At 43.1% G+C, this 10488-nt stretch overlaps 1 protein-coding gene across 1 annotated transcript in view; it reads right to left on the reverse strand.

The window, feature by feature from the left end:
* LOC311145834 (hippocalcin-like protein 1) overlaps positions 1-10141 on the reverse strand; it is an 18720-nt gene extending 8579 nt beyond the window's left edge. The window contains exon 1 of the mRNA XM_084182160.1: positions 9967-10141. The gene's annotated coding sequence lies outside the window, so the exon portion shown is untranslated. The remainder of the gene's footprint in view (positions 1-9966) is intronic.
* Positions 10142-10488: the final 347 nt, after the last annotated feature.

Below are 10488 nucleotides of genomic sequence, written 5' to 3' on the forward strand. Positions count from 1 at the left end.
GGAAGGTACTATAGAGGACATGATGATCTACAGGAGGATGGAAGGTAAAGTACCATAGAGGACATGATGATCTACAGGAGGATGGAAGGTACTATAGAGGACATGATGATCTACAGGAGGATGGAAGGTACTATAGAGGACATGATGATCTACAGGAGGATGGAAGGTACCATAGAGGACATGATGAACTACAGGATGATGGAAGGTACCATAGAGGACATGATGATCTACAGGAGGATGGAAGGTACTATAGAGGACATGATGATCTACAGGAGGATGGAAGGTACTATAGAAGACATGATGAACTACAGGAGGATGGAAGGTACCATAGAGGACATGATGATCTACAGGAGGATGGAAGGTACTATAGAGGACATGATGATCTACAGGAGGATGGAAGGTACTATAGAGGACATGATGATCTACAGGAGGATGGAAGGTACTATAGAGGACATGATGAACTACAGGAGGATGGAAGGTACCATAGAGGACATGATGATCTACAGGAGGATGGAAGGTACTATAGAGGACATGATGATCTACAGGAGGATGGAAGGTACTATAGAGGCCATGATGATCTACAGGAGGATGGAAGGTAAAGTACCATAGAGGACATGATGAACTACAGGAGGATGGAAGGTACTATAGAGGACATGATGAACTACAGGAGGATGGAAGGTACCATAGAGGACATGATGATCTACAGGAGGATGGAAGGTACTATAGAGGACATGATGAACTACAGGAGGATGGATGGTACCATAGAGGACATGATGATCTACAGGAGGATGGAAGGTGCCATAGAGGACATGATGATCTACAGGAGGATGGAAGGTACCTTAGAGGACATGATGAACTACAGGAGGATTGATGCTACAGTGGCTTGCTAAAGTATTCACCCCCCTTGGCAATTTTCCTATTTTGTTGCCTTACAACCTGGCATTAAAATGCATTTTTGGGGGGTTTGTATCATTTGATTTACACAACATGCCTACCACTTTGAAGATGCACAATATTTGTTCTTGTGAAACAAACAAGAAATAAGACCAAAAAAAACAGAAAACTTGAGCGTACATAACTAGCAAGTGTCTTCACTGACATTTTCAAACTCTCCCTATCTGAGTCTGTAATACCAATATGTTTCAAGCAGGCCACCGTAGTCCCTGTGTCCAAGAACACTAAAGTAACCTGCCTAAATGACTACCGACCCGTAGCACTCACATCTGTAGCCATGAAGTGCTTTGAAAGGCTGTTCATGGCTCACATCAACACCATTATCCCAGAAACCCTAGACCCACTCCAATTTGCATACCGCCCCAACAGATCCACAGATGATGCAATCTCTATTGCACTCCACACTGCCCTTTCCCACATGGACAAGAGGAACACCTATGTGAGAATGCAGACTACAGCTCAGCGTTTAATACCATAGTGCACTCTAAGGTCATCACTAAGGTAAGGACCCTGGGGCTAAACACCTCCCTCTGCAACTGGATCCTGGACTTCCTGACGGGCCGCCCCCAGGTGGTAAGGGTAGGTAACAACACATCCGCCACGCTGATCCTCAACACGGGGGCCCCTCAGGGGTGCGTGCTCAGTCCCCTCCTGTACTCCCTGTTCACTCATGACTGCATGGCCAGGCACGACTCCAACACCATCATTAAGTTTGCACCCCCCTCCACTGTTATTTTACTGCTGCTCTTTAAGTATTTGTTACTTTTATTTCTTATTTTTTAGGTATTATTTCTTAAAACTGCGTTGTATTCACCTGCTGTATTCGGGTCATATGACAAAATACTTTTGTTTTGACCTGAGCTCAATTTCGAATCTCATAGCAAAGGGTCTGAATACTTATGTAAATAAGGTATTTATGTTTTTTATTGTAATAAATCTGCAAGGATTTCGATAAATCTGTTTTTGCTTTGTCATTATGGGGTATAGTGTGTAGATTGATGTGTCTTTTTTAATCCAGTTTAGAATAAGGCTGTAACGTAACAAAATGTGGAACAAGTCAAGGGGTCTGAATACTTTCCGAATGCATTGTATGTCCGCTATGTTGTTCTATATGAATCCAATTGCCTTTTTGACTCCAACCCTTTTGATTTGAACCCCAAAAATAATTATACATGTTTGTCATGTGGAACGCTCTTGTGGCTAGCCTCATTATGACAGTCATCAATCCTGTCTGCCCAAAATATTCCCTCTCCTGGGAATGCTTCATCCAAGCCAGGGCTGGTCAATTACGGTTCTGAAGGGCCAAAACACTTCTGTTTTTTGTTTCTACGTGGTAGTTATTGGCACTCACCTGTCCCAGGTCTGAATCAATCCCTGATCAGAAGAGGATGAAAACCAGAAGTGATTCTGCCCTCCAAGACCGACATTGAACAGCCCTGTCCTAGCTTTTCAAATCTAGGCCCCGATCAGTCCTGATCTCCCTCACTTACTCAATCATTCTATTTGCCCTGCGAATATAGTGCAACAATATGTGCACCCTTCTGCTCTCCTGGCTCGGCTGGGTATTGTGTTGGCAGGTGCTTGACACCCCCTGGCTTGGCTGTGTATTGTGTTGGCAGGTGCTTAGCACCCCCTGGCTCGGGTCCCGGTGAGCCCTTAGTGTGACGGTACAACAGCTGGCACGATGCCGTCACAGCCAGGGGGCCTTCTGGGACTTCCCTGGGTGGTTTTCTGAGGACTGCTGCACTCACTTCCGCATAAGCACAAACTGGTTGAATCAATGTGTTTCCACGTAATTTCAACAGAAAATTATGACGTTATGGAAAACATCGGTGTGCATAGCTATATTGTGGAAAACTGGAAAACGGATTGGATTTGCAAAAAGTCATCAATGTAAAGGAATTTGGCAAATGTGTCTTTTTTTAATCCAACTTTTAATCTAAATCCAATGACATGGTTACATTTCTTGTTGATTTCATGTTGAATTTTTGGCTGAAAACGCAATCTGCTGTAAATCAAAACTAGATATTTGTCACGCCCTGGCTCTGGGGACTCTTAAATGTTGAGCCAGGGTGTGGAGTTTCTATGTCATATTTTCTATGTTGTGTTTTCTAGATCGTGTTGATCTATGTTGGCCAGGGTGGTTCCCAATCAGAGGCAGCTGTATCTCATTGTCTCTGATTGGGGACCATACTTAGGCAGCCTGTTTGGCACTAGTCGGTGTGGGATCTTGTTCCGTTAAGGTTTGTTGTGTGTAACCTAGGACTTCACGTTTCGTTTGTTTGTTGTTTTGTCGTGAGTTAAGTACGTAATAAAATGTATGCTTATCACGCTGCGCCTTGGTCCGTCTCATCAGTAAACGATCGTGACAATATTGAACTGAAGGGATATTGTTTCACCTCAACAACAATGAGCGCAGGGTTCAGTCTGTTCAACCAGGCTAGTTTGACAAAGGATTTAGTAGTTCAATCAAATCTGCACAAAAATAACAATGTTCCTGCCTGCAACTTGAAAAGGTTTATTTGATCATATTACTGGGACTATGCTAAATGGTTTGGGACAGGTCAACTGTCATACATTTCAAATGTATGCATGTACAGTACACTGAACAAAAATATAACTGCAACATGCAACAATTTCTAAGATTTTACTGAGTTACAGTTCATATAAGGAAATCAGTCAATTGAAATAAATTCATTAGGCCCTAATCTATGGATTTCACATGAGTTGGAATACAGATATGCATCTGTTTGTCACAGACACCTTAAAAAAAGGTAGGGCTTGGATCAGAAAACCAGTCAGTATCTGGAGAGACCACCATTTGCCTCATGCAGCGGAACACATCTCCTTCGCATAGAGTTGGCTGTGCGAAGTTGCTGGATATTGGCGGGAACTGGAACATGCTGTCGTACACTTCGATCCAGAGCATCCCAAACATGCTCAATGGGTGACATGTCTGGTGAGTATGCAGGCCATGGAAGAACTGGGACATTTTCAGCTTCCAGGAATTGTGTACAGATCCTTGCAACATGGGGCCGTGCATTATCATGCTGAAACATCAGGAGATGGCGGTGGATGAATGGCATGACAATGGGCCTCAGGATCTCGTCACTGTATCTCTGTGCATTCAAATTGCCATCGATTAAAACGCAATTGTGTTCATTGTCCGTAGCTTATGCCTGCCCATACCACAACCCCACCGCCACCATGAGGCACTCTGTTCACAACGTTGACATCAGTAAACTGGTCACCCACATGATGCTATACACGCTGTCTGCCATCTACCTGGTACAGTTAAAACCAGGATTTATCCGTGAAGAGCACATTTCTCCAGCGTGCCAGTGTCCATCGAAGGTGAGTATTTGCCCACTGAAGTCGGTCACGAAGCCGAACTGCAGGCAGGTCAAGACCCTGGTTAGGACGACGAGCACACAGATGAGCTTCCCTAAGACAGTTTCTGACAGTTTGTGAAGAAATTCTTCAGTTGTGCAAACCCATAGGTTCATCATCTGTCCGGGTGGCTGGTCTCAGATGATCCCGCAGGTGAAGAAACTGGATGTGGAGGTCCTGGGCTGGCGTGGTTACACGTGGTCTCCGGTTGTGAGGCTGGTTTGACATACTGCCAAATTCTCTAAAATAACATTGAGGCGGCTTATGGTAGAGAAATGAACATTCAATTCTCTGGCAACAGCTTTGGTGGACATTCCTGCAGTCAGCATGCCAATTGTACACTCCCTCAAAACTTGAGACATCTGTGGCATTGTGTTGTGTGACTAAACTGCACATTTTAGAGGGGCCTTTTATTGTCCCCAGAACAAGGTGCACCTGTGTAATGATCATGCTGCTTAACCTCTTAAGGATCGGACCCTTTTTTTCCCAATTTTCGTCTAAAATGGCATACCCAAATCTAACTGCCTGTAGCTCAGGACCTGAAGCAAGGATATGCACATTCTTGATATCATTTAAGGAAACACTTTGAAGTTTGGAAATTAATGTAGGAGAATATAACACATTAGATCTGGTAAAAGATAATACAAACAAAAAAACATATGTTGTCTATTTTATTTTTTTGCATCATCTTTGAAATGCAAGAGAAAGGCCAGACAGTGATGTAGGATTCTAGATGTAATTTAGGAGTTGTCCACCAGATGGCAGCATTGTCCGTGCAATGTTTCAGACTGATCCAGTGAATAATTACATCACTACACAGTTTTTTGTCTGCCAGGAGTTTTCCCAAATGTGCTGAATTGGTTTTCAAGTACATAACTATAGAGAACATATGAAAATGCTATGGTAATAAAACATTTAAGTTTGCACACTCCCAGGAATGTCATAAATGATGGATCATTAGCTTCCCTACAGAGAAGACACTAACCTTCACACATCTAGATGGCCTGGCGGGGTGGGTGTGGAGTCAGAGGTCAAACTGTAGAACCCAGTTCCTACATTTTAATATAAAAATTGATTAAAAAAAAAAAAAAAACTACATTTTATACCTCAGGATGACAAATCAGAGCTAGATTACTGAATGTAAGTACAGTATTTACCTTCAAAGGTGAATGTACCAAACCAGTTGCCGTGATAAGTGTTTTGTTGTTGTGCACTATCCTCAAATAATAGCATGGTATTTTTTTTTAGCTGTAATAGCTACTGTAAATTGGACACTGCAGTTAAATTAACAAGAATTTAAGCTTTCTGCCCATATAACATTTTACATTTTAGTCATTTAGCAGACGGTCTTATCCAGAGCGACTTACAGTTCGTGAGTGCATACATTTTTCATACTGGCCCCCCGTGGGAAACGAACCCACAACCCTGGCGTTGCAAGCGCCATGCTCTACCAACTCAGCTATAAGCATGTCTATGTCCCGGATGGTTGGCTGTTGTTTACAACACCATTTTAGTCACATATCGCATGTTGTGCAACAACCGTCCCGTATAAGGGACACGGATCATGTAGAGGTTAACCAGCTTCTTGATATACCACACATCAGGCGGCTGGATTACCTTGGCAAAAGGAGAAATGCTCACCAACAGGGATGGAAACAAATTTGTGCACAACATTTAAGAGAAATAAGCTTTTTGTGCGTATGGAAAAATGTCTGGGATCTTTTATTTCTGCTCATGAAACATGGGACCAACACTTTCCATGTTGCGTTTATATTTTAGTTTAGTGTAGTTTTTCTCAATGCAGAGAAATGCGCTTTTCGGAAGTGCAGGTTGTTTTTGGACACCAAGGTTATAACACATTAGTGTAACGTTTCTGAAAGATTCTCTTCATAACATAAAGACAACTCATACTGTAACGTTTAAAGTCACATTGCTCAATGCTCTGGCCACATCTACGGTGACCGAGGGTTAGCTCAATGCTCTGGCCACATCTACGGTGACCGAGGGTTAGCTCAATGCTCTGGCCACATCTACGGTGACCGAGGGTTAGCTCAATGCTCTGGCCACATCTACGGTGACCGAGGGTTAGCTCAATGCTCTGGCCACATCTACGGTGACCGAGGGTTAGCTCAATGCTCTGGCCACATCTACGGTGACCTAGGGTTAGCTCAATGCTCTGGCCACATCTACGGTGACCGAGGGTTAGCTCAATGCTCTGGCCACATCTACGGTGACGAGGGTTAGCTCAATGCTCTGGCCACATCTACGGTGACCGAGGGTTAGCTCAATGCTCTGGCCACATCTATGGTGACCGAGGGTTAGCTCAATGCTCTGGCCACATCTACGGTGACCTAGGGTTAGCTCAATGCTCTGGCCACATCTACGGTGACCGAGGGTTAGCTCAATGCTCTGGCCACATCTACGGTGACCGAGGGTTAGTTCAATGCTCTGGCCACATCTACGGTGACTGAGGGTTAGCTCAATGCTCTGGCCACATCTACGGTGACCTAGGGTTAGCTCAATGCTCTGGCCACATCTACGGTGACCGAGGGTTAGCTCAATGCTCTGGCCACAGCTACGGTGACCGAGGGTTAGCTCAATGTTTGTGTTCATGTCAGAAAAAGTTGATCTTTATACATTATTTACTTAATGGTTTTACCTTCAACCTGACAATGGTGTTAGTTTGACATTCACTTTTAATAATGCTTTATGACATTACATTCACTTTTAATAATGCTTTATTTCTTCCCCTCTAATCCCGATTCCCTCATTTACTGAGTGCCTGCTCTACCCTTATCTAATAACCAGGAAGGAAGAATAAGGAAGGAGACCTAGATACCAATCTCTAGCTTCCTGGGATACAGACACACACACACCATAAAAACATTGATGGACAGACATTCAATTAATGGCTCCAGACTGATTCCTTGACCGTTCTTTTCAGGATCTGAAAGGATGAGACTAATATCAGCAATATGAGTTTACATGGAGATTCCCTCCTATTGCTCAATGCATCCAGTCATTTCACTGTGTAGGACAACAAGGAATAAGAAAAACAGGAAGTGAAAAATCGGGCAGTCCCAAAATATCCTTTGGGCTGCTGGGTAACAAAAAGGGCTATCCACTTCCTGGTGTGGGGTTTTGGCCATCGCCTCCGTTCCTAGAGGGAAGGAAGTCATTGTGGATGACAATAGGGTTGGAGAGGATACCCAGCCTGGATACACACACACACACACACACATACATGTACAAACAAGCACGCACGCATGCACACACACTGTGTGAAGGAAGGATCTCTTTTTACTACTTTAGCACATTGATTGAAATGTAAAGCCTTTCAAAGTGTCCTGTGTCCCACCACATTAAGTATTTTATATAAATAACTTCCTTAATTTCTTTCTCTCACCTTCTGTGTCTGTGTGAGGGGGTATGCCTTCTCCCAGGGTGCACCACACATGAAATGAGGTGACACTTCACACTCTTAAAGGCCCAATGCAGTCAAAAGTGTGATTTCCCTGTGTTATATTTCCACACTATGAGGTTGGAATAATACTGTGAAATAGTGAAAATGATGATAACGCCCATTTAGTGTAAGAGCTGTTTGAAAAGACCACCTGAAATATCAGTCTGTTTTGGTGGGATGGAGTTTTGGCCTGTGTGGTGACATCACCAGGCAGTAAATTAGTTAAAGATGCACTCCAGGATCTTAACCTCAACAAATTTGTAACATATAGTACGAATTGGATTTGTGATGTAGTACACAAAAAAAACGGGGACCACTTTTGATTCATGAGCGCCACTTTCAAAACTACTGGCTGAAATTATGCAAAAGTTAGAGAGTGCATCTTTAATAGACCAATAAGAAAGAGAGTACCAAACCTCTCTGCCAATAACAGCTACTTTTCAGTTTTCTCCTCCCCACTCAGACCACTCCCAGAAAGTCCAAGCTAAATTCTTGCGTGAGAAATTGCTATTTTCCAAGAAGCTATTTTTGTGTCTTTTTGACTATTTTAGTTGAACACAATCACAGTAAGGTACTTAATTGTTACCCAGAAATGATTTGATATTGAGATAAAAACGTCTGCATTGGACCTTTTAAAGCAACACTATAGGGCAACATTCAGTAGCCAAACGTTATCGAGCATTGCAGATAGAAATGCCACAAACAGCCAATGGGATGCTTCAATCAAACAGCCAATGGGATGCTTTAAATGTGCATACATGTCAGGCATGATTGTTCTACATAGCATATTCCTATCTGAACATTTCAAAAAGGTTTTGTCCTGCTGAATGTGCCCCAGGACGGAAGGGCGAGAGATTTCCTGTCAAACACGATATTAGGAAACGGAATTCCCTACTGTACCTCTCCCCTATCTTAGGGACACGTTTCTGAACGTCTCCATGTTGCTAATGACTTACTGTAGCACGTCTACCTGCATTCGTCTCTCCTTTTGAAATTGAACCTCTGTTTTTAGTTGATACAATGCACGGAGACCAACAGAGACCCTCCAGTTGAGCGTTAAGTTCTAAAGCTGTCAATCACAGGACATGAACGACGCCAGTTCCTAAATCATTATCAGTGACAGTCATGATGTGTAGGGCAGCTATAACCTTTTAGAAAGTGGGCTAACCACAAATTGCTCAGTAAATCAGGACATTGCTAGACTTCAGTGGTCGAGACGGTTCATAGCATTTATCATAGACTCCCTTTGCAATGTTAAAGAAAGAACAAGGAGTTTACACAATAACAGATTGCCTGATGGGTGTCTTGGCCACGTCTGTGTTCAGCACCACTCTGAACTACAATCCAACTCAGTGTTCTGAAGCACATTTCAGGGAATCCAATCAATCCCAATGTATTCACACAGAGAGAGATTATCCCTTTAGCTCTGGGCTCAATTGATTCCTCTGGCATTTGCAGGCTTCTTGTGTGTACTGTGTGGAATCTATAATAATCTGCTGTAGGTTTCTAGCTCACTGTCCGTCTAAATGCATGTCCTTGGCTTGAAACACCATTATATTTATATTAAATGAATGTGTGAATAAAATGTAAATAGTTCACTATCAGACAATTCAGGTGACGTACTGATTTAATCAAAGCAGCAAATGTTTTGAAAATGCAGGACTGATGATTTTGTTATGTCAGTTCCAAATTAATTTCCAAATGTGTTAGTGCAGGTAAATTCATTTGTCCACCGCTCACAGTGGACCTTACTAACATTAGCCATGTCATATAAAAAAAAAAAAGTTAGACCCTTTACATTTTTTTTAATGCCAGTTGGCAGTCCCTGAATCAGTTTTTGACTTTCTCCAATTCAGATTTCACCTAAAAAACGGCAGTCATTTTCAAGCTTTTGTATGACAATGACCATTCTTACAAGCAGTCTTAGTAACAATTGACAATATATACAACATCATCAACTATTCGTAACGGCCAATTACAACAGCAAAACTCACAATCAGACAGACAGACAGACAGGACACACAGACAGACAGGACACACACACACACACACACACACACTCCAAATAACAACTATTCATGCCTTAGTTTTCCATTGTCTTTCAAATTTTCTCTCACTTTCTCTCTCGCAGAATAAGCATGCTTATCTGGTCAGCTTACCACATGGAACTCTGTCTCCCTCTTCCCTCCTCTGTCTTCTCTAAGCCAGAGTGCAACAGGATTCAGAGCGGCTCATCTGATTTGATCATAGTCGAGGCCCCCAGGCAAAACCACCGCTCCTCCACGCTCCAAGTACTGACTAATGACGTCACTCCTGGGAGAAATAGAGAGAAGTGAGGGTAATTCTCTCACTGCGGCAGGCAGGAGACATTCACCAGATCCACACACATCCCCCAATCCCTCCCTCCTCCTCTAACATGGTCACTACCCCTCCCAGCACTCACACACACACACACACACACACACACACACACGAACACACACACACACACACACACACACACACACACACACACGAACACACACACACACACACACACACACACACACGTACACATACACACACACACACACACACACACACACACACACATACACACACACGTACATATACACACATACAGACACACATGGTCAGTCCTCCTCCCAGCAGGCTTGACGGCTAACACACACTGCAGTTAG

Source organism: Coregonus lavaretus (assembly GCF_964263955.1).
Source record: "Coregonus lavaretus genome assembly, chromosome: 18".
Taxonomy (NCBI): domain Eukaryota; kingdom Metazoa; phylum Chordata; class Actinopteri; order Salmoniformes; family Salmonidae; genus Coregonus; species Coregonus lavaretus.